Source organism: Halichoerus grypus, chromosome 9, assembly GCF_964656455.1.
Source record: "Halichoerus grypus chromosome 9, mHalGry1.hap1.1, whole genome shotgun sequence".
In the NCBI taxonomy this organism is placed as follows: Eukaryota; Metazoa; Chordata; class Mammalia; order Carnivora; family Phocidae; genus Halichoerus; species Halichoerus grypus.
In genome coordinates this window covers 34,950,938-34,975,752 of record NC_135720.1, presented here as the reverse complement: position 1 = coordinate 34,975,752, position 24,815 = coordinate 34,950,938, and the positions used below count along the sequence as shown (strand labels likewise).

The 24,815-nt window shown below is 37.1% G+C and overlaps 1 protein-coding gene across 10 annotated transcripts in view; it reads right to left on the bottom strand.

Annotated features, from left to right (window-relative positions):
* Window positions 1–24,815, bottom strand: part of PTPRK (protein tyrosine phosphatase receptor type K) — a 550,719-nt gene that overhangs the window by 420,408 nt on the left and 105,496 nt on the right. The gene's annotated exons all lie outside the window — the stretch shown is intronic.

Genomic DNA, 24,815 nt, shown 5'->3' with positions numbered 1-24,815 from the left:
TGTTTAGTTTCCATGGGGATCTTTGTGAAGAAATTCAGTGAATTATCTGACCAAACAGCAAACTATGGAGTGGTAAACTTCTGGCCTATAAATCTGTCTCTGTAAACAAGGAATTCATTTTTTTTTTAACAAAAGTTTGGCAGCTTATATATGAATAAAAATTGCATTCTTCGTCAATGACAGAGATAAGCAAAGAAGGCAAGATCAGAGATGTTCAGATGACATTACAGCCCTAATAACCATTTTCGAAAGCAGAATATGTATATGGGCATCCTTGACTCATTCTTATGACTACATCAATCCTTTAAAATAATCAAACTTAGCAGCTTGAAAGCTTAATAATGTCTTTTAAATATCCTAAAATAGCCTCTTTATAAATGCTTTCATGGAAAATGATGTACATCTTAACTTAAAATTAATCAATGAAAAAAAGGTTGCTAGGAAATGCATCTTCATATAGCAAGGGGAAAGTTTTTCTCAAAATATAATTTGCTATCACAAACCCAATATGACTTACTGCTTTGTAACCCATGCCTTCAGGGCCCCCATTGCCCCTTATAATAGTGTGAGTGGTCTCTGTATATAAATTTAAACTACCAATGGAACCTACATTGGCTCATTTGGAAGACAAATGACCTTAATTGCTGCCCTTCATAGCCATTGTTAATTTTAGACTCCAGGATTCTGATTAGCTATAACCACTGGAAGTATCTGTACAAAAGAAGGTGGTCAACCCCTACTATTTGTTGTTGCACATCGCTGCCAGATCAGTCAGGAGTTTTGGAAATAGTTACTGGTCCACTTGACTTGATTGATAAAATTTTTAAAAGATGATTTTTTTTCTACTGCAGCTTATCGTAAATTCTAATCTAAGAGGTACCATATATCTATTTACAACACATAGGGCATATCAATAAATCTCTTATAAAACATTTTTTTTAAACTTTTTGCATTTTAAATTTCAAGGGTAAGTACTAATACTGTATACTGAATTAAATGACAGGAAATTAAAAAATGTTCCTGGCCTGATGAATGGCATAGTGGCATAGACAGACGTTTATATGTATAAGTACAGTGTGTTATAAGGGATAATAACAGTATGACCAAGGTCACAAGGAACACAAATGACAAATGAACTGGCTACCTACACCAGGGCTGGTTAGAGAAGGCTTCATGTATATAGGCCTATAAAGATGAGTAAAGATAATGCTGGGCCAGAACGGAGATAGGACTAAAATTAGAGAAAAACAAGAGCAAAGGCATGCAACTCTAAAGAAACATGAGATTTGTGGGGATCTCAAATATCCTCAAAAATTTCTGTGTTATGAACATGAAAAGTATGTAGGGGACAAGGCAGAAATAAAACTAAATACGAAAGATTTTAAATATAAAATACTTAGATTTTATTCTGTAGTTGTATTGAAGACATCAAAGGATTTTATCCAGGAGTAGGACAAAATTCAAACCATGCCGAAAATAATAGCAACAACAATAATAGTGATAACAACTCTAGTAGTCATGTAGAGTCTAAAGAGGAATGGAGGAAAATGGAGGTAGAGTGTTTGGTTCAACCTTACAACAGATAACACGTAACAGACAACAAATAACACGAGAATATATCTTGAGGTAATCCCATTATATACAATCCCTGTTTACCATTTAAAGCTCACTAGAAAGTCTTATAAACAAAGTCTTCTATACACATGTTCCTGAGTTCAAGACGTCTTCATATATAGCATTAAAATCTACTTAAAGGAGAAGCATCTTAGCAAGTTTCTAATTCATAAAAATATAACTCATGAATTTAATGTTTCTCTGAGCTAGATGGCAGAACAAAAGGAGGCAAGATGTCAAGAACCTAAGTTAGGTAGAGGGGATGAAAAATAGCAAGGAAACAGCTTACATTTCAGTTGTTGTATTTGCCACCAGTAAGACTACAATGAGTATCTGCAAATCATGTCAGAGAAAGAGCAATCACAAGTTCCTTGACCTCTGGAGGAAATTTACTTCCGAAGAGCCATTTCAGAGATTGCTAATTCCTCCATACCAATCAATCAACTAAGGGACAGACCTATCACTGCAATGGTCTGCTTCCACTTATGGGGCTTTGCAAACTGTTTACCTGAAGATAAAAATCAAGCTAATTTGGATTTACTTGACTTTCTTTCCATTCCTAAGCTGCTCACTGAAAGGACTGGTACTAAGAAACATTAGTATCCCAACCCCAAAACGATATTGCCTAAACATCCAGCATTTAGACTCTTGAGTGTTTAAACAGATGGTGGTAGACTCTATGAGAGAGCATGGAAATAGAAATCCTATCTGTAGAATCATGAAAGAAAGAATACTAAACTCAAATCCTTTCTGATGTCAAAGTTTTCAATAAAAACCAGTGTTGGGTTAATTTAGAACAAAGTTAAATTGGAGAAAAATAAGTTTCAAAAAATTAAAAATAAATTTAAAAAATAAAATTTAAAAAAATTGGTGAGAAATACAAAGTCAGTGGGGCTCTGGACAGCTCTGAACATTTTGTAAAGGACATTCTTTTAAAAGATATTGTACTAGGGGTGCTGGGATGGCTCAGTCGGTTAACCGACTGACTCCTGATTTCAGCTCAGGTCATGATCTCAGGGTTCTGTGATGGAGCGCTGAGTCTGGCTTCTTGCCCAGTGGGGAATCTGCTTGAGGATTCTCTTTCCCAATTCCTCTGCCCCTCCCCCCGCTGACGTGTCCCCACACGTGCATGCCAGCTCTCTCTTTTTCTCTCTCTCACAAATAAATAAATCTTTTAAAAAAATTTTTTTTAAATATTGTACTAGGATATTGCACATTCTCCCCTCCAGGGCACTTATGCAGTCTTAATTTCCTGGCTGAATACAATAGCAAGAAACATACAGAATTTTCTTTTATGGTTCTTTACTGTATACAAAGAACAAGCTTCATTTAGTTGAAAACACAGATTATTTTTCTTTTTATTTCCTTAAATAGTTTGGAATAACAAGGTTTTAAAAAGAGAAACTCTTGGACAAAATATATTGGCAAATACAATATCCTTAGCACACCTATCTATGATCTTCAAAAATGGACACGTTAACCTTTTCCAATTGTGAATTAAGCTGTGATATACAAATTCACTCATGTAAGTGATCATCAACTTTGCAATGATCTTTCTTCCATTAAGAACAAAAAGATTAACATATGTTACATTAGGACACATGCAATACTGACTTAAACTAACTTTGAATAGATCATCTTTATCTATGCTAATCAGAAACCATAATATAAGTTTACTGGTATAATCCCCAAAACTCATTACAAAGAGGCCAATACATTTCACCAAAAAATTCAAAAGAACAAAAAAGGAATTTATTACTAAGTATCTTAAATGTAATTCTACCTATGATCTGAGTCAATATATTCTATTCCCAGAAAAACAGATTATTGGAAAAAGGGTAAAAATTTATGCTTTCATATAAAGTTCATATTTCCTCTCAAATCTACTGGTTATCTTAATGGCTTTTTTCTTTGTTTTTCTTTTCAACTCTACAGTTCTAGGAATACTGAAGGTACAAAATAAGAATTAACAATGCCATGATCAATGTTTAGGTAGTTTACATCTCTCTAAAAATAAGCAACATTTTTTCTCAATTTAAGTACTGAAGTTCAAGTAAGAAAAAAAAATTCAAATAGATGCAAAGTACAAATGCCTTTGGGAGCAGAAGTATGAGTCACTGGTCGTAATCCATTGCTCTGATTCAATACTAAAGAGGATCTACTGAAGAAAAATTAGAAGATTCATGAATAAGAGTTGCTTAAAAGATAATCACTTCAGATCAAAAAAAAAAAAAAAAGAGGCTTTTACCCTGCTAGTAACTAATTAGTATGTGAAAATATTATTTGAGCCTAGCTCCTTCATAAAGGAAAAGAACTTGAAACACATTTGTGGAAATCCAAACCCATCATTTATTGATAGATACAAATGATTCTTAATGATGAGAGAAGAGCTCATTTCAAATATACCCATAAATTATCTAATTGTTCATCCCTAAAGTTTCATTTCTGGCCAAGGATATATGTTTAATATATATAATCCAACATTATTTAGCTAGTAAGACTTCTTTTCAAACTGTCTTATGATTCAAAGCAAACGCTATACTCCATCTGACTAAATAATCTTCCTTTAATAAGACTGAATTAGCCAGAATAGAATAATAAACCCAAATTCACTCCCCTCCATCTTTGCAGAAGCAATATTAAAATATCCTAAACATCAATGGATAAAACTTAAGTAATTCCGGGGCGCCGGGGTGGCTCAGTCGGTTAAGCATCTGCCTTCGGCTATGGTTATGATCCCAGGGTCCTGGGATCAAGCCCCACATCAGGCTCCCTGCTCAGCAGAGGCTCTGCTTCTCCCTCTCCCTCTGCTGCTCCCCCTGCTTGTGCTCTCTCTCTCTCTCTAATAAATAAATAAAATCTTAAAAAAAAACTTAAGGAATTTCAAGGAACTGGCACACACCACCACTTACGTGATGGAAGAGAGACTGTTTCTAGACACAGCAAGAAGTAAAGGTTAAACATGTACATAGCTTTGTTATTTTACTTCTTTGAGCTTTAATCTCCATCCCAGTAAAATCAAGACAACAATAGCTACAGTACGGTTAGTTGTGTATTAATGATAATGCATGTAAAGCCCCTAACACTCAACAAGTTTTCTGTTAACGGTAGCCTTATTTTCTCAGATCCCATTCTTGACAGTTTATTATCTATAAACACAAACCTATGCACATATCTAAGTACTAAAGCCTAAATGAAAAACTTATGATTTCCATATAATTTACCCAAAAAGTCTAAAGCGTTCCCATAAAGGCAATATTACCATATTACCATCATTAGATATGCTTTCAGTTAGGAAATACCTTCCTTTAGATCAGGGATCAGCAAATTTTATCTGTAAAAAACAAGTCAATAAATATTTTTGGTTTTGCAGGCTGTACCATTTCTTTTCTTTTTTATTTTTTTTAAAGATTTTATTTATTTATTCGAGACAGAGATAGCATGAGCAGGGGGAGAGGGAGAGGGAGAGGAAGAAGCGGACTCCCCACTCAGCGGAGAACCCATCACGGTGCGGAATCCCAGGGCCCTGAGATCATGACCTGAGCCGAAGCCAGATGTTTAACCAACTGAACCACTCAAGTACACCCAGGCCATACCATTTCTGTCACAACTATATGTCACTGAAGCAAGAAAGCAGCCACAGAGAATACCCAACAAATGGATATGGCTGTCTTCAAATTAAACTTCTATTTACAAAAATGGATGGCAAACTGGATTTGGCCTCTGGGCCATAGTTCAGTAACCCCTGGTTTAGATCACTCTGATCATTAAGTATTCTTTTTTTTTTTTTTAAAGGTTTTTATTTATTTATTTAAGTGAGAGAGACAGAGAGAGAGACAGGGAGAGAGACAGAGAGAGTGACAGAGCACAAGCCGGAGGACAGGGAGAAGCAGGCTCCCCACTGAGCAGGGAGCCCAACATGGGGCTTGATCCCAGGACCCTGAGATCACGACCTGAGCTGAAGCCAGATGCTTCACCAACTGAGCCACCCAGGTGCTCCAAGTATTCTTGAAAATTATAGGTAATATATGGTCTGGTTAAAAGCTTACAACCAAGGGTCTTTCGTTTCTGCACCACCTCCATAGGACTCAATTTTTTCCCCATATATCAAGACAAGTAGCAGTGGCCCACAGCCAGGAAACTGAACTGAATGAGTCTGAATGACAAAACTACATCTGAAACCAAATCAGATTATCTGGCTGGGCAGAGAGATTCAAGTCAGAAAGTGAGAACACCGAAATGCTAAAGAAACTCTCAAGGTCCTCTAGTCTGGGTTCCAAACTTTTAAGACACAAAGGGAAATAAATATATTTTATATCATGACTCAGTATGCACATGCATACATGCATGCAAATATTTATATACATAGTACATGTGAACAATCCCATTCATTCCATCATTCACTATCTCATTCTATGGATCACTAATCCAGTGCTCTTTCTATAAATGAAATAAAAGGAAGAGTAGTTGTATGAATCAGGGGAGTAGATATGAAAAAAAAAGGGGCTACCGATCCTTTGTCTCAAATACATGTGAGCACATGCCCACTGTGGGAAGGGACCCAGGAGATAGGTGTGAGCAATCTAAGTTTCTATGCCTAATTTCTAGGTCTCAAGTTGAAGTCCAAAAATAAACCTCTGAGACATGGGCAGCCCTGGCAGTAGGTGACTTCATCCAACCTCATTATGGAGCTAATGGATGATTACATGCCAAACAGCCATAGAAATGATTTCACACATGACAAGAGGTTTACTTAAATATAAAAGGAATATATTAATGAAAGGTACCTCATAGAGAAAAAAATTAAAGTGGCCCGCTCACAGAGCAAGAAACTATCAGAGCCAAGACCCGAACCTGGGCACTGTGGGTTCTTTACTCTTAACCTCCCTACATTAAATGGCTCCTCAAAATCAGGTGAGATTAGACATTTTTAGAATCATCCAGTACAGCTCCCTCCAATGGTCAAATCCTCATGGTATTACTCAACACAGAGCACTTTACCTATCCAACCCATATGATGATGTGGTAGTGCTCCATCATTTGAGAATAAAACACAGTAAACTTTAAACCATATCACATATCAAAGTCTCTCAGGCTTAATGCCACAGATAGGAAAGGGTCTTTATTGGATAAAGCTATAATAGCCTAGCTGATTACTAGTAACTTTGACAAAGAATTTTATTCAAATAGGGTGACTTAAGGCTGAGAATTTGTATGTTTGCAACATTATCTTATCATCCTTGCTTGACAACCTTTACTTTTCACCTCATGTCCCCCAAAACATGTATAAATAAGTAGCTTTTCTACCTTTGAAAACATTAAAATAAATTAAAAGCAATTTGTTCTGGCAATTTTTACAGTAGCCTTCACATTAATCCTAGTTTTAAAAACCAGGTATTTTTCCCAAGATCATTAATGTATTTACACAAGTTTCTCTTCCTATTTTTTATCCTTTTATCTATTCCAGTAAAATCTCATCTTTTTTGCTTACCGTTAGATACACAATCTAGACAAACCCATTGAACAAAGTAATGGAGAGTAAATGTACTGAAAAATAAAATTCCCAACTGAAGCCATATTTACATTTCGGTAAAATTGGAAAACCACCCAAGCTCACACTTCAACATTTCTTTGTTTTGTTTTGTTTCTCATGAAGGGATTGCTGTTGGGCTCTGCTTCACTCGTATCAGGCACATCCTGGCTTATTTCAGCCATTGCTCCTGACTCTCAGCTCAAGCATGATGGGTAATAGGCCATTTTTCATTTATGAAGGAAGTTCTGTGAAATGTTGAAGCCATGTAAAATGGAATTCCACAAACCACCCTCCTAGAGGAAGGGTAAAGATCTGCTTTGAGGCTTTGAATTTAAAGATTTACATCAGTTTGGCAAAGGAATCTTAAAATAATCAAGCACATTTTTTTTTTTAAAGATTTTTTATTTATTCATTTGTCAGAGAGAGAGAGAGCAGAAGCAGAGGGAGAAGCAGGCTCCCTTCTGAGCAAGGAGCCCGATGCGGGACTCGATCCCAGGACCCTGGGATCATGACCTGAGCCAAAGGCAGACGCTTAACCGACTGAGCCACCCAGGTGCCCCAATCAAGCACATTTTTAAGAAGGTCCACAATTCAGTTTTATGAGACTTTGAATTACACTTCAAAGAAATGATAATCAACTAATTTAGGTCAATAATTAAAATGCATCTCAAAAGTTAAAAAAATTTATTTCATTAATATGAAGCCCCTTTCTTATCAAAATGTTTCTAGACTACAGGCCAATGTTTGGGTTTTCCATAGTTTTTATTTATTTATTTATTTGAGTGGGGGAAGGAGCACAGGGAGAGGGGCAAGCGGACTCTGCACTGAGCATGAGCCCTATATGGAGCTCGATCTCACCACCCCGAGATCATGACCCCAAGATCATGACCTGAGCCAAAATCAAGTGTCAGATGCTTAACTGACTGAGCCACCCAGGCGCCCCAAGTTTTCCACAGTTTCTAAAACACATTCTTAAAACTAAAAATTATGTTTCTTTCTGCCATTATCTTTATTTAGAAAAGGAAGTTGGATATCATCATTTCAATCAGTATATACATTACTGATACTGGCTGTATTAACCAGTTCCTCTCATTCTAAGCATTATTTACACAGTCAGTTTGGCATCCTGCCAGGTCCACAGCAAACCAGCTACTCATACAAACCACAAGCAAATCATTCCATTAACATTGAGTGATGCCAGAAACCGTATTGTCAGGAATCTCTGCCCCTTTCCTCATAAAGTAAGCATTCTGGGCTTTAACCAAAATTCTGGTATGAATTTTACTACAATCTTTAAATGCATCAACTTCTGACCAAACCAGTGCCACAGCCTGAGTCACAATAACTTCCTCTTTTCAGGGTTCCTTTCTCAGCAGAGTGCACATCGCCACAAAAAATAAAGATTCCTCAAGTAGCAAAAAACACAGCAACTCAAGACATTTAAGTGACACGTAAGTCAATGGCCATTCTGACCTCATGGAGAGAGTCTTTTTCTTCTTCTTTAAGATTTTGTCTATTCGTTTGAGACGGAGAGGGAGGAGCAGACTCCTCCCTGAGCAGGGAGCCCAATGCGGGGCTCGATCCCAGGATCCCGGGATCATGACCTCAGTCATAGGCAGACGCTGAACCGACTGAGCCACCCACGCGCCCCAGTGGAGAGAGTCTTAATTGGGAAAATATTGAGTAAGGTTTTACACAGGGCCTCACCAAGATTCAGGCCGGCCTGTATCTTCATTTTCTCATCTCGATACCAACAGTAACAACAACAACAACAAATTTGGCTTCACTTTCCCATCTCTACTTCCACCTACTACATACGAATGCTGTGCCAATTAATTTGAAAAATCTCTCCACAATATCCTGTGGAATTAAAGCTAAGTGCTATACACATCTAAGGTGTCATTAAGTTAGAATTTTAGTTAGCAAAACATCTAGGTGAAATCTTTATTCTTGTTTTATACTTACATGAAATTTTTATAGTGATACAACCAATAGTTTGGAGGATTAGAAGGGGGAAGATGAGCTTACATCAATATCCCATCATTCGTGGGCTTTTGTGAAAAGATAAAGCAGCTCCATGATAGCAAATTCAGCTGTATGTCAGAAATTCATGCTACCACTGACTCTACACCCCAGCAGAACTCCTAAAATATAAACTACCACAATCCAACTACTCTTACATAACAAAAATATTTTAAAGATGTTGACTCTGCCTATGTTAGAATTTCAAATGAAATTCAAAAATATTAAAAAGTGCTTCAGTGCAGAAAAGAGGTCTGGGCCTGGAAGAATAATTTAATACAGATAAGAAAGTTAACTTTCTCTTGTTGCAAAGTCCATGCAGATCAGGGGCTCATGGTACCCGTGAACAGTAGGTATAGTATCTACAGACTTGCAATAGCCTTGTCTCATCATGTTTAGATTGGCTGAAGCTTTATATCTCATTTATTTAGCATTCTTATTTTAATTTTGCCTCCAGTTCTTGCTCTAAAACATAATGACTGACTTTAAATCTATCCAACTGTACAGTTTACTGATTAAAGGCAAACACATTTCTTCAAAATGAAACATAAAAACCTGGAAATTTCTAATTCCCAATATGAGGGGGTAAGAAGCTGGCAAATAAGATTTGAATAATAGATTAAAAGCAGTAGCACATGACAACAGCATTTGAAGTCTGGGATCTGCTGTGCAGTAGGACAGCCTTCCTGTCTCACTTCTCACCTCAAGCCAGAGCTTGTATTTTGGAATTTTCAACTCTCTAAAAACAGATAAAATAAAAGGCATTATTACAACATGGAGCTGACAAGACCATCCTAGTAAATAATTAGTAAAAACAAACTGCCCCTAATTAATGTCCCAATAAACTTAAGCGAAGCCTGTCATGCTCACTATTCAAATTCAAGTAAAGGAAAATTACAATAGAAGTGAGCATTCTTTTGGCCACAGCATTTGCAAAATGTCAAAGGATTGATAATATCTGGTATTGATAGGACATGGGGTAACAATAGGAAGGCAAAGGGCACTTTCTTGGGGGGAGGGGCAATTTGGTTTTATTTATCAAAGTTGTTAATCACTTGCTTTTTAAACCAGCAATTATACTTCTAGAAATTTACTCTACATCAATGTTCACATATGTGCAGTCCTGAGTCCTACAAATACAACCCAGGACTACCAACTCCCCTCCGCTCCTCCCCGAAAACCAAGAACAAATATCTATGGGCTTCTCAATGACACCCAAAGACAACAAGACTACCTCCAAGCCTGAAGGGCAATTCCAGCAATAGTACTTGCAAATAAAATCCCAAACTTGGGGCTAATGAACACTAGTAAGGTATCATAATAGTTAATTCACACAGGGAACCTAAATGTTCAACATTATCAACTGGCGAAGATAAAGACAAAGCAAACTTTAACAAGCAATACAGAATTTAGCAATTATCTGGCAAATGTTGAGACAATTAAAATACCTTGATATTACAGAGGCAAAGAAATGTTGACTGAAGTGCACAAATGGAAAGAAGGTGTCATAAGAGATCAATGATAGAAAACTATCCCTCCCCAGCTACCAATTTTAACCTGGCTATTTAAGCACATTGGGAAAAACAAACACAGGGAAACTACTTATGAGAAGTAACATTTTATGATAAACCATTCAAGATAAGATTGATTACAGCAATAGCAGTTTAAGTCAACGAAAAATAAAATTATCTAAAAGAATGGCTTTGAGTACAACTTCCTAGTATTTTCCTGACATCTAATAACATAACTTAGCTCTTTTTCACTTATCACTTCAGCAACTTCAGGCCTCATCTGAAAGTACAACCAGCATGTAAAACAGATTAGGTTATAACAGAGAGCTAAACATGTCAAAAGCATTTCTGATGCTACTTTATCTGCAAAGGATAAGTTTATAACTTCGTCAGAGAATGCATTTATGTACACATTTCCACATGAAATGCTTGGACCATGATTGGGACTATCTACCTACTACTCATAACTTTATTTAATTCAAAAATTCTCTAATCTACTAATCTAATAAAATAAATAGCAGAGTAATCTGATAAAATAAAAATCCATTCCTAGAAATAGCATTTTCAATTTGTGAAATACAATAACAATCAACTAGAGAAATCACATGACACATTTATTAGGGGAAATAGAAAAATATCCTCCAACTTCAAGTACCTTCCTAAGTCCTCTTATCTCTCAACTTCATGTTTACTTTTAGTCTACAATTGGGATGTTAACATAACTTTTACTTAGATCAGTATGATGGATGAAGGAAGTGGGGCTGGAGGAACTAGGGCATGAAAATCATGGTATAGAGCAACAATCAGCTGATATTCCTGGTAGTTGTATTTGACTAAGATTCTTTCAGGAGATACTCTATAGAGTAGGTAGTATCAGAAAGAAGGACTGCTTCTTCTGGCATATAGGTGACAGAGACCTGGAGCAATGAAAGCATCTCTTGGGGAAGGAACAGAATGGGGGATGGTAGGGGGCTGGGCTAAAGACCAAGAGACTAAAGAGTCCTAGGGTTTGGAAGGTGGGCGGTCAGAGACCACTGAGGTGAGGCCTCAATGGACAGAAGAGTGGACTTTGTGACCTACTCAATCTAAATGGCAAAGCCATAATCCAGCTAAAACTGGCAGACCACTCATGATAGCATGAACTGTGTAAAGTTAAGAATTTTAAGAACAGCCTGTCTATACACAGCAGGTTTTCAGATAAGAGGCATTCAGATTCTTGCTCAACAGGTTTTAACCTCCAACCTGGTAAAGACTGCCCACATCTAAAAGGAAATGTGTGAGGTCAGGAACCTTCTTCCTGCTGTGACCAGATGAACAAGCAAGTATCCCACGAAAGGACAATCACACACACTTAAAGGATTCTACAGTCCACCTCCACCCCTCCCCTTAGTAATCCATAAAAGCAATTGGCTAGGTTTCATATTAGGATTTGTTTTTCATGTATTTGAGGCATCTTGTAAAAACAGACAAAAGGACTTCTTTTTGCTGTGGAAATACTGGCAATAACATGGTCATGTGTTCAAAAAAAATTATTTCTACCAAAACATCAAAAGGCATTAAAAGTTAGTGACTGGTCATGTGGCCTCACAACAAGCTGCAGCAATGTCTACAAAATACAGCCTTGAACTAGGGTATCTGTGATTTCTTTAAGACCACAAAAGCTCAATGAGTGAAAGGCTATCAAATCGGACTCAGTGGCATTAATTACACCTCCAAGGGTGAAGTGAGAATTGCATGAGTCAAAGAATAAAATTTTATAGTACTATAAAACACTGGTCTAGAAGTCGCAAGGGAAGGGAACTGCAGGGTAAGTAATTGAAGGCAGGAGAGTTGACTTCTTGCCCAATCACTAACTTGGCTGAGCCTTTAGTGGTAAAACTTTCTTCCCAGCCTTAAATTTATAATCACAGTAATAACCACAGTCTCCAAAGAAAATCAAATGAACACACTCCTCTTCTTAAACATTTAAGATACAATGTAAATCTCTCCAAGGATCCAGGCTGCAAGGAGTATCACACCTTTTCCAAATCTCAACCTTACCATGAAGAAAAGTCAGATCTAAACTAGTCAACTGCATACATTATACACCAGAATATACAAATACATGTTTTCATTCAGAGAAGGGAAAAGTAGATTTTTAAAGTTTCCACTCCTAAATTGAAAGCAGTTTTATATCAATTGTAGGATCAAATCTATTCTTTACCTTTGGACAGCTTCAAGTAGATATAAGTAACAGCAAATTACAATATGTGTAATTTGGTATGCAGTTTTGCAATTACAATCTTTAGATGCACTGGAATTCACAAACAAGACTCAGACAGGCTTTATGAATCTCAAAGGGGATTAATGAAAATATCTGGTCAGAATACAAAATATAACAACAACAGTTATTATTAACACAAAAAAAATATTTAACACAGTTCACAGCGTATTACACTAAACATCAGTATTTTTTTAATTTAAAAATCACATATATGCTCACCAACCAGAGATAACCAGTGCTAACATTTTGGTGTGCATTTCTTACTAGGCTTTCCAACATTGTATTTTCTTACTGCTTATTGAGAATATTTAGGTAAGCCACTCACTTTTTTTTTTTTTTTTAACTTAGCGTACCCAACCACTTTGCAAATGCTCTCAATCTAATAATGTTACTAGTTGATGTTACTGGGACTTCTAAGTATAAACTCCTAATGTCTAAATAATGCTAAGTTTGTTCTCCTTTGTATTATTATTTAAATCCACAGGAATCTCTAAACCAGTATTAGTAATGGTGATATTGAACATATCCTAATTTATTAATGCTCCTCCTATCAGCTGGAGGGTGACCTTTTCAGGAGGTTAGTATCTCTTTCCACTCCTCTGCGGCGCTACTTCTGATCAGGGGGCGTATTCTTCAGCACCAGGCAGGAGCAGTGATAAAAGCTGTGGCAGTGTCGGAAGTGGGAAGAGAAACTGCGTCGCGACAGCGGAGGAGAGAACGACAGCGAACACAGCAGCTAACGCTGACCCGACGGCCACCATGTACCAGGCACGGCTCCGAGTACTTCATGTGAAGTAATTCACCTAATCCTCCTGCCAAAACCTAAAAAGGCGGCACTACTATTACGTCCATTTTATAGATGAAGAACCTAAGGTAAGCTTAGTTTACCTGAGCTGAAGTGATTTGTTCCAGTCACACTGACTGCTCGTAAGGCACCAACCCAGGGTCCAAATCCCAGGAAAGTGGACATTCCTGAACTTCCTTCAGATGGATGGAAGGAAGCACTTCAAAGGGAAGAACAGCATCAAACTCGAGGAGAAAGCCAACAAGCAAGCTGCGTATGACCCAATCAAAAATGCACACTGGACAAGCAGCCACAAACTGTAGATCAGATACAACCACGTCCTACAAATACTGGATGTTTCTGCACAAACTATGGCAAATTATAAGAGTTCCCTTAGGAAAAGCAGATTTCATGCTCCCAGCACTGCCATGTAGTCGAGTAACAGCTTCTTCTTGGTTCAAGCCAGTGATTTTTAAATAAGCAATTGGCACTGGCCCTCTTCTACTCCCTTGTCCCTGTCCCTTCTCTTGGAGAGAAGGAGGCCTAGTCTCATTTCAGCAGCTGTGACTCAGCTGTCCACTCTACAAGCCCACACCAGGAATGTGGACATCCTTTCCAAGATGCCATTTACAGGCAAGACGTTGGGAGAGCAAGGATACGTGCCTCTTTCAATTCGCATCTCTTTTGTGTAATAAATATTTTTAACCCAGTTTACTTGAGCATCTACAACCCCAACATTTCTTCAGTAGTAGAGTGCATTTAATTTACTAGAACTAGCTATTTGAAGACGGTGACTCTATTTAAGCCCGCCTACATATCGCTAAAGTAGGGCAAGGCAGTGACATTCTAACCTGACTCCTCACAGAGTTCAAAGCAATCCCATAAAGAAAGAGAAACACAGTGTCAAGGGTATCTGCCAAGTGTCCTTCTGCATGGAGTGCTGCTCACACAGTGTATAAAAAGAACATTCATTTGTCCCTTATCTCAAGGAAGTCCACCTTAGTTTTGTTTGCTTGTTTGTTTTTAGGAAAAGGCTGGGCTCTGTTTGTTCTAAATGTTCATTTATTTAAAAGTGAAGTTATTTGAAAATGTGAAGAGCTGCAAAAGATCCTGAAGCCCATTCACTACGATTCTCCACCCAGTAGAGGAATGTCCTCTAGCGTCTCAGGACAGGTGGCCTCTCGGCATCTGCTTGGATATTTTCACACCCTTTATGGTAAGGCAGGACCTCTGTGGTATCAATGGTATTCCCCCATGATGGCTTTGAAATCACTTGACCACTGGGACTGCAATGGCATGACATTTATGAAAAATTTCATCTTTTCAAAAGCTACACCCTATGGAGTGTAATACAACCATTAGACTTCAGAACTGGAAAGGACTCTAGGGATCATTTAACCACAGGTCACTTCTTGTTTAATCTAGACCACAGTCTGGTTCAGTGACGTAAGAGGTCTATAGGCACACGTGGGTGAAGCTTAACCTATAACGTTCACTGCACAAGGATCACCGTCCCATCTGAGCCAACCTCTCTCTCAAAGCAAAGCTTCATTTCTGTTGACTTCTTCTTATTCAAACTGAAATCCATTTGTAATTTTTCTCTTTCCATCCTATGTAATTGACCTTAAAAACCCCGATCAAAAAAGCCCACAAAGGGACTAATGAAACTTAATAGGTCAATAAAGGCAACAGAAACTATAGTATAAACTATAGTACTGAGATTCTAGTGTCCCATGGTCAGAACTTGGATCAGCCTTTAAGAGGGACAGCAGAGAGAAAGAAATTCTATGTGGTATTCCTCAGACCCTAAAGCACAAGCCTATTCACACTAAATATATTTGTAATAGTAAGTAAAATAAATGCTCACAGAGAAAGTCTGCATTTTCTCCAACTTCTAGTGTGTTAAGTGTCAGGACTAAAAGGGACATCAAGATTTTACCTGAATCAGCTCCTTATCTCCAAGGTAGAAAAGCTTCCAGGTACCCTCGGGACTCCTTAAGGTTAGCTGACTTTCCCAGACTCAGTCAATGAAGAAAGAGAGACTCTACCCCAGGGCCCCTCTCTCCTCAATTGCACCCCACCCTACAATGTTTATGATTCAGCTTGCCTCCATCAGCCAATTTAATTTTTTTTTATTTTTTTTGTGAGTGTGCACAAATGAAATTTCCTCAGAGTGGAAGATTTCTTAAAGACAGCAGATACTGTATGTCATTCACCTAATTTTCTAAAAAAATAAATCAAGTGGACGAGAAGTTGGGCTGCTTTGCCTCTACTCATTTTCAAAACCTCGTCTTCTGAGGGAGATTAGTTCTTTCATTGCTCTGTCCAGTTGATCTGATGTAATAAAGCCATTTCTAAGCTTTTCTAAATGTGGTTTAGAACTTGAGAAACCAAACACTTCAAGATCAAAATTTTTTTAGAAGAAAGAAACCTAAGTATTTTTTGTAAATCACACATTATGTGTCAGACAGCGTAGGTGGTCCTTTCACTGAATATTTACAATCATTTAACTGTATATTATTGAATTTAATATTTACAAATGTTAATTTCTATCATTTTTCATTTAATATGAATATTTAATTTCATTTAATATTTACAAATATAGTAAGTGAAACTGCTCTCATTTTATAGTTCAGAAAACTCAAGAGGCAGAACAATTCATTGATTTGGCTCAGGACACATAGCTATTAATTGGTAAATTGAAACCTGTATCTGTCTGATTCCAAAGCTTGTGTACTCTTCAGTCCACCTGAAAAACAAAAGCAATTGGGGTCCTGATGACATGCAGCAGAATGAGGAAATGGCAGGGACTCTTCAAAAGCGCACAGTCTAGATTAGGTAAATGGTCCTAAATCCGGTAATCTCAGTTTTTCTCTGATAAAATTTCTTTAATTTCTGCTCACTTGCTCACATGATTCAAGGGTCAACACAACCTGGCTGAGCTATTTCTGCAGGTCACCTTCCAAACCTCCTTCCCAGCAACCTCAGAATCCTCCGATGCCAAGGCTGCTATGTGAAAAATAAAAAGGAAAAGAGACTTTTCTTTAAGAAATAATTGTATTTATTCTTAAGAAAAATCTGGATGAGGCAACATAAAAAAAACTTGTGCTTAATGTCCAAGGCCACAAGACAATTGCCACAATTAAAGGAAGCTTTTCCTTTTAAAGAACAATGGTTTATTAATTTAATAAGCACAAAAGAACTGGATTCAGATTTCAGTTGTGAAAAAGATGCCGTTTGAGACATATACTGAGAAGTAAAAAAAAAAAAAAAAATTTTTTTTTCCCCCCAGAAATCACTCTCATCCACCAGTTTGGCAAAGATGACTCTTAAGCATAATTCCCATTTGTCAAGTCCCCTTCTCTTCTGAAAAGAACAGACTTGAGCTAAGGAGTGGTATCTGAAACCAAGAGGCCACAGATGAGCTTTGCAGAAAAAAATGCCATGGAAAAAGGACCTTAATCCAATAATTGTTACAATTACATTAAGTCCCCGTCTATAAAAGACTCTTAGTGTTTATTTGCTCAATCACAGTAGCCTGTGTGAATATAGCAAGATCCATGGCACAGAGGAAGGTTTTAATAAAAACTGTTGCAAATAATTGAAAATATAAGATGAAAAACTTCTTCTATATGATTAAAAAAAACTTGGTTGTATTAAATTTGTGATGGTTAGGATTAAATACTTGGGGCTAATAATAGTGACATCAGAGCTCAATGAATCTAGTTACCAGTAAAGAATTCAATTCAATAAGCATTTATTGAAGTACCTGTAATACTAGTACTATACTAGATATTGCGAGTAACAGACAAAAAGTGCCTGACATAAAGGGGACTACAGATATATAAGTAAATAATTATAATATGAAAAATATACATCACATGTAAAGCAATAGGATGATAAATGATTAATAAACACTATACTCAGGTAGGGGGTCAAGAAAGACTTCTCAGTAACGGACATATTGAACTAAGTTCTGAAGGAAGAACGAAGACCAAAGAAAACAGTACAAAAACAGGGATGACCAAAATTGGATTAACTTTGTTTTGTGGCAGTACTAGGTTCAAAAGAGGAATGCTAAGAGAAGATCTGGAGAGTTATACAATACTCAGTAACAACTGTCACGCCAAGGATCATGGACTTACCTTTATAAGTAAGGGACACAAGTGGAATTTGTTTTAAAAAGACCACATTGGCAATAGTATAATGAACAGGTTGTACAGGGCCCCACATGAGAGAAAGACAAGATTTAAAGAAGTGAATGCAATAGTCTGGGTGAGAGTTGGTACCAGTAACCAAGGTTTAAAACCAGATCTACTATTAGTATAGTGGTAAAGAGATGTTTCCTTTTTTGCAAATGTTGGGGAAAATCACATAGGGGTTCCTGGGTGGCTCAGTCGGTTAAAGTGTCCTACTCTTGATTTCAGCTCAGGTCATGAGCTGAAATCTCTTCTAAAAAGAAAAGAGAAAATTATGTAAAACTATAAATTGATAAGAACTGCTTTTTAAGACATTAGGATCAGTTTACAAATTCAGTATGTCTTGGCTTTCTTTCAGAATTAAAATCAGAGGAGAAGGCACTGATACACACATACATACGCACGCATACATACATGCACACAAAAAAAGACAGAGGAACAGGTCAAAAAATTAGCAGTTATTTCTTTCAGACTACAGGGCCTACAAACTTCTTTATATCTTCCAAATTCCTCATTATTAATTATTTTTCTTAAAGTAAAAATGTTATTTATGCTTTCCGCCTTCTAAACAACGGGGGAAAGGACATTGTAAAGCAAATGAGAATTTCCTATCATTCAGTAGATATTTACTAAGTAAAGACAAATCATATAGAAGCAGAAAATATTATCTAAGATTTACATCTTGCCTTTTTTTAATACTACTCTGGCATGCAAAGAAAAAATAATTACTTTTTTTTCCCTTCGGTTAATGTTTACATTTGCAGAATATGAACTAGTTAGGCTTAACAAACGGTCCAGGATTAAGGATATGTGGTATGTGTAAGGGGTAAAAGAGCCTAGGATTAAAACAGTAAGACAAAATGAGCCATTATGGTAATACATAGGAAAAAAATAAAAAGTTAACTCTAACTTCAAAATTGCTCTATGGATAACATAATTCTCCTTGACCCATACATAATGATAGGCCACTAAATATCAGCACCTCCAACGAGAAGTTTATATACTATTTATACATAGAAAAAAATATAATGGTTAATAACACAACTTCAAAAAACAATAATGTTACAATGGAAAGCATGGGAGTCGTTTGATAATAACAGGCACACTTCACCTTAATACAAGAAAACTAATTTGTTGGCATATCATTAGAGGCTCTTTTTTTTTTTTTAAGATTTTATTTATTTTTTCGACAGAGAGAGACACAGCGAGAGAGGGAACACAAGCAGGGCGAGTGGGAGAGAGAGAAGCAGGCTCCCCACAGAGCAGGGAGCCCGATGCGGGGCTCGATCCCAGCACCCTGGGATCATGACCTGAGCCAAAGGTAGACGCTTAACGACTGAGCCACCCAGGCGCCCCTTCATTAGAGGTTCTTTCTGAATCTATCATATTATAAATCACTCCAACTTCACTAACAAATATTTAATACTCAGGTAATAATGCTGAGCCTTCCATCTTGATTTGCTTAATAACAAGAAAAATTTCTTTGATCATAGCACTATTTTTGTCAGTCTCTCTTCCTTAATTTTTTCACTCCAAATAATACTGCCATGAATTGAGGGTCCACTTTTCTTCCCTGAGGAACAAACAGCATTCCACAGTGAATCTCATTCACCTGATGTGGATGAGAAAAAACAAAAAGAATATGGTCCTTTTCATCTCTAATTCCCAGAGACATTCTCAGCAACTCTGCTCCCACCCTTCACAGTCTGGGTTAATGGAATGCACTACTTCCTACCCATACCCACGAGATGAAAGGGAAAGTAAAAATGGTTCAGCTGCAAGTGAGTGTGTTTGTTTATTAATTAAGATTTTTTTTTAGAATATATATATAAAGGATAGATGCTAACATTTCATTAGATACTGTATCTGCTCACCAAAAAGTTAATGCATTTTACCAAGAGTACATTTTATGAATTCTATTTATCATAAAGTCATGATCATTTAAAATCCATTAGGTACCATTTTCTTAACATAGTCATAGTTCCTTTAAACTCTTCCTCCACAAAATTCCGAATACCCCAAACAAAATTTTTCCTTTAGGAAAAAAATGTGGTTTGAACCAGAGACCATAGTCCTTATTAAAACATTTTTTGGATGTCCTAAAGCATGCACTGTAAGCAAAGGCCTATGCTGCTACGTCTTGCAAAGGTGTCCTTGGGCATCAGCCTCTTTTCAGCCTGTACCAGACCACTACTAAAAGGAAGCAACAAGGAACTAACCTGGGCATATCAAAACTCTGCCAAAGTTTAAATGCTGCATAGAGTGTCTAACTTTTTAATGAAACCACCTTCTTGCCTACACCATTCTCTTTCCCTATGCCCATTTTTAATGTCTCCCCCTGCTCACTCTAATGATTCCCTCTAGCTCTGTAAAGCACTGTCACCAATCCACACCATTCCCTCAATACACTCCATCAATTACATAAAAGCTCTGCCCTTTTTCCTTTCTGAAATTCTTATCAAAACTTTGTGAAGAAATCTTGAAATGTCTACAAATACCCAGGATCCAATAATCCCAAATAAAGTATAAATAGTAGTACCAGGGTTCTTTTTGATCTCACTACATGAAGTTCAGAAAACACTTGGGGGGTAAAAAACATTTGGGGACTGGGGGTCATTATTTGTAACATGAGACCCATTCTGTTCAATCTGTGTGTAACAGATCGATGAAGGAGGATAATGGAGGCTGAAAGGACTAGATGTGACCTTTAGTTAGTTGACTCAAATAATGAAAAGTGAAAAAACAGAGAACTAAAATTCAATGGAAAATCAACCTGAGAACCTGCTGAAGACTTCAATTTCCAGTAAGATTGCTGCCTTGGACGCCCCTCACTGCCCTGGCTAAGACCAGTTCTGGGGTGGAAAGGATCACTCACTGTTTGTGCTCCCCCCCAAAAAAGCTGTTAAGCAAAAATAATGAGGAAAACATCTGTTCCTCCAAAGCCTTCCCTCCAGAAAAGAAAGCCCCAAGAGCTCCAAAAGCTGTGTTTCTGTCCTTCCCAAGATCAACCTTTTACTCTTACGGAAACTCAGAAGGTGAGTCTAGTTAGATACATAGCAAATGAATAATCATGCAAACATTGAACATGCATTAGGTTGACTCTGTTGTGAGTTTATGCCATTACATTTCCAAACTTTAGTTCATGTGTACTTAGTCCACCTTGCACATGGCTTAAAATATGGCTGCCTGTTCTCCCTAAAAGAGGAAAGGGAATGTTGTCATTAGCTATAAAGTTTGCAGAGAAAAAAAAAAGAGTCAACCTAAACAACTATAACAAATTGAAAGAAAAATATATAAATTGTTTCAGTGAGGTTGAAATTCTGGGAATAGTCTTATTCTGACACAGAGTGAAATTAATCATTTAATATAAACACAAGTCTCTAAACTGATTTGCACAATTATGCCTGAAAGTCTTCCTAGTAAAAAGCTAAAAGGTATATTTTCCCTTCTTTGATCTGTGAATCAACTGTTGTTTTAAATCAATAAATGTTTAATTACCACCTACTAAATCCAAGACTCTACACTAGATACACAGAACATGCTTTAACAAATGAGACCTTGTTGATGTTCTCAGAGAGTGCAGAGCTCCATGGAGAAGCCTGGGCAAGGATACAAAACACAACCACACAGAGCGATCTGTGTAATTACAACAGAAAGCACGAGCAAAATTATGTAAGTGCTCAGAAGAAAGCAGGGATGCAATTCTACATTTGCCACTTACAGTCGAGAAGATTTTATGGAAATGGCAGCATTAAGACTAAGCCATAAACATTTTTGCCAATGACAGCTGAAGGAGAACATTCAAACTGTGGGAACAACACAGGACAGAAAGCCACAGGGTGTTGGGGAACCATGCATTGTGTAGCTTATATCTGAATCAGAAAAACAGTGGTAAAGATAGAAATTAGATGGTTGCTCTTGTATAATCATCTTCAACTCTGGGCAAAATGACAAAATCCAGTTTTGGTATTTGGAAGAGACTTTCTACGCCCAGGTGAGATACCCTCACTTCCTACCTCAGTGGCCCTTCTGTGTCTCTCAAACTTCATCACTTTTCCTACATCATTTGCTGGTTGCTTGTATACAATACAATCATTCATTTTCACATTCTTTAAAATCAATATTTATCAAACCTGGCAGGTTTAGTTTTCCTACTATCATTTTTAAACAAAAGTTTACTGTATCTTTCATACATGAACTGGTAGAGAAAACCATTAAAATAGTTAACCTTTTTAAAAACGATAAAGCAACAAAGTTTGGGGTGGAAAACAATCTCACCAATGAATAAAACTGGAAAATATAATTTTTGAATCTATGAACTTGGAAAGTTAGAGCAAAAAGGGGAATGAAAGCAGAAGAGGGGAACTAGCTGTCAGAAACATCTCCTAAGTATTTTTTTTCATTGGTGATTGTGTCAGAATACATTAGTCGGTCTTTTATCCAAAAATGTGGAAATAAGAGTGGGAAATAAATTATTGTGTGGTTGGGTGTTTTCCTTTCCTTCTTTTTTAATCTAACAGAAATACTATTTTGATAAAGATTTGAAACTTTGAGTAATAAGAACAGGATTTTTTACAAAGCATTCAAGACTATCTTCACAAGCATTCACCCTTCCAGAGTTACAATCCATTTCATGAAGGAGGGACTCAGTAACTATACAAGAAAGCACCTCTCTGCTTCCCACCTCACACAATAAACCCAAAAGGAATTGCTAAATAGTAGAATTAGTCAGTAAGGTTGTTGTTCTTCAGCTGGGATCACAAAGATCTGCATATAAAAAGCAGAGTTAGAGGTTGATTATAATGGCAGAACTATCATCACATAATATTTCTTCAAACTCCACAGTAAATCTGAGAAGCTAAAATCCTGTTCTTAAAATCCTTCTGGTATAAAAAGGGTCTGGGTTTGGTTACCGTTCTGGCAGGCTTGTAAGTACACCTTACTCTTATAAACTAACAATTCATGATTCATGAGGCTAGATCCATTCAAACAAACAAACAAAAAAAAACCACACACACACATTGCTAAGCAACATACAAAGGCTTACCCACCTCCGAGCCCAGGCCAGCAACCAGGAGCCAACAGAGCTGCTTTGTACTTCTACTCAGAGTTGCTTCGGCCTACAACCCCTTTTTTATGTTGTAGATTTTCTAAGTGTGTTGATAAAATGTTATGTTTAATTTTTCATGATGCAAAATTTTTCCCCATGCACATGTTTTAATCTGTTATTTAAGCTATGAATTCAATGTTGCACTTCTCATGTGTGTGCAATCATGTGTATGTGTACAAATGATTTTACTACCTTATAATCACTCTATACTAAAAATCCACTCTTTTCAACTCCCCTGCAACAAATATAACTACCTGTGAACTGAAGTACCACAAAAATTTCTTATCCTCACTCTGAAAAACAAGCATGTGCCACTATGAAAATTCATCCAGATACAAGTACTGACAATTTATTCAGAAAATTGCAAACTAAGTGACATATGCAAGTCATTATTTTTACAGCGGCCACACATGGGATTTGCACCCAGCCCCTATCTATCTCTAGGTGGTTCTACTGCATCCTCACCCCTAATCAACATGCTTATTCAGGTTGCTGCACCGCCTGGTCCACAGACCTTGTTCCCTTACCACAGTGAATTGGCACAAGGGTGGGACCAAACCCAACACAACAGGATTCTCTGCCTGGAATTTTGGACCCAATTAAGACTCACTCCGCTGACAAAAACTATAATCTAAAATCTGGGAACTCTCAATGATGGTACTATTGTATGAGAAAGGGTGAGAAAAAGGGTGTACCTCAAAGAAAGAAAACCAAAGCCAACACACAAAGAGAAATAGAGAAGTAAAATGAAGATGCGCCCTGAGGGGTTCCGTGTCCCAGTTCTACTCGTTCCAGAGGTCAGACTGCATGCCGAACCTCCCCGTGGCTTGTTGTTTATTATTCAGCTCATCCCTGGACTGCATTAGATTCCCATGTAGCTTTCTCATATATTCCTTTTCCCCTCCAAACAGTCAGACCTTTGTCTATAATCAAAAGATCTTAACTAACACATTGGTCCCATTCGTTATAGCACGGGAGAATGCTTTTTTTCCCAAAGAACTCAAAATAAAAGTATCACAGATGTCTTTTAAAAAATAAACTGAGCATTGCTGCTCTTTAGAAATGTTGAAAAACAGAGGTTAAGAGGTTGAAGTGACTCACATAATAACCTAGGCAATCAGTGGTATACATACTGTGCTAAAATAAAAATTTTCAAAATTACTCTTCTTTGTTCCCTAATCTTTGTGGTTCAAACTCAACCCTAGCACACAGTCATCTTAAGACAGGTTCAACTCTCTCTGCCAATTAAAAACCCTTTGATGAGTCAAGTTGGGTGTGGTCTTTTCTGAGCACCTAAGATCAAATTAAAACGTCTGGCTGGAAAACCTTGGCAAGTCCAGCTTTTCTGATTTAAAAAGCAGAAACTATTTGTGAATTCTTTCCCCCTCCTTCCCTCCCGCCCTCCACCAGTCACCAGTTGGTCTGTCTGTCTGTCTGTCTCTCTCAATGCAGGATCTGGCCATTGGTTAGTAATAACAGCTGTAACCAACAATGAATAAAAACTACTTTCAGACTCTTCTCATGACCTGGGAGCATTATCAACCCAAAATTTAAAACTAGGAAAAAGAGGAGCTTAACATTTTATGAAGTGACTAAACTATCAAACCATTATGGACAGGCTCTGAGGCTTTTATTTTTTAATAGTTTTGTTTCATTAAAGCAGCAGGGACAGGGGAGTAAGAGAAGAAAAAAATATGATCATGAGTTTCATGACATTAACTTTTATTCAGGTATAAAGAGTCAAATAATATATTTCAGAGCAATTGAAGAATTATATAC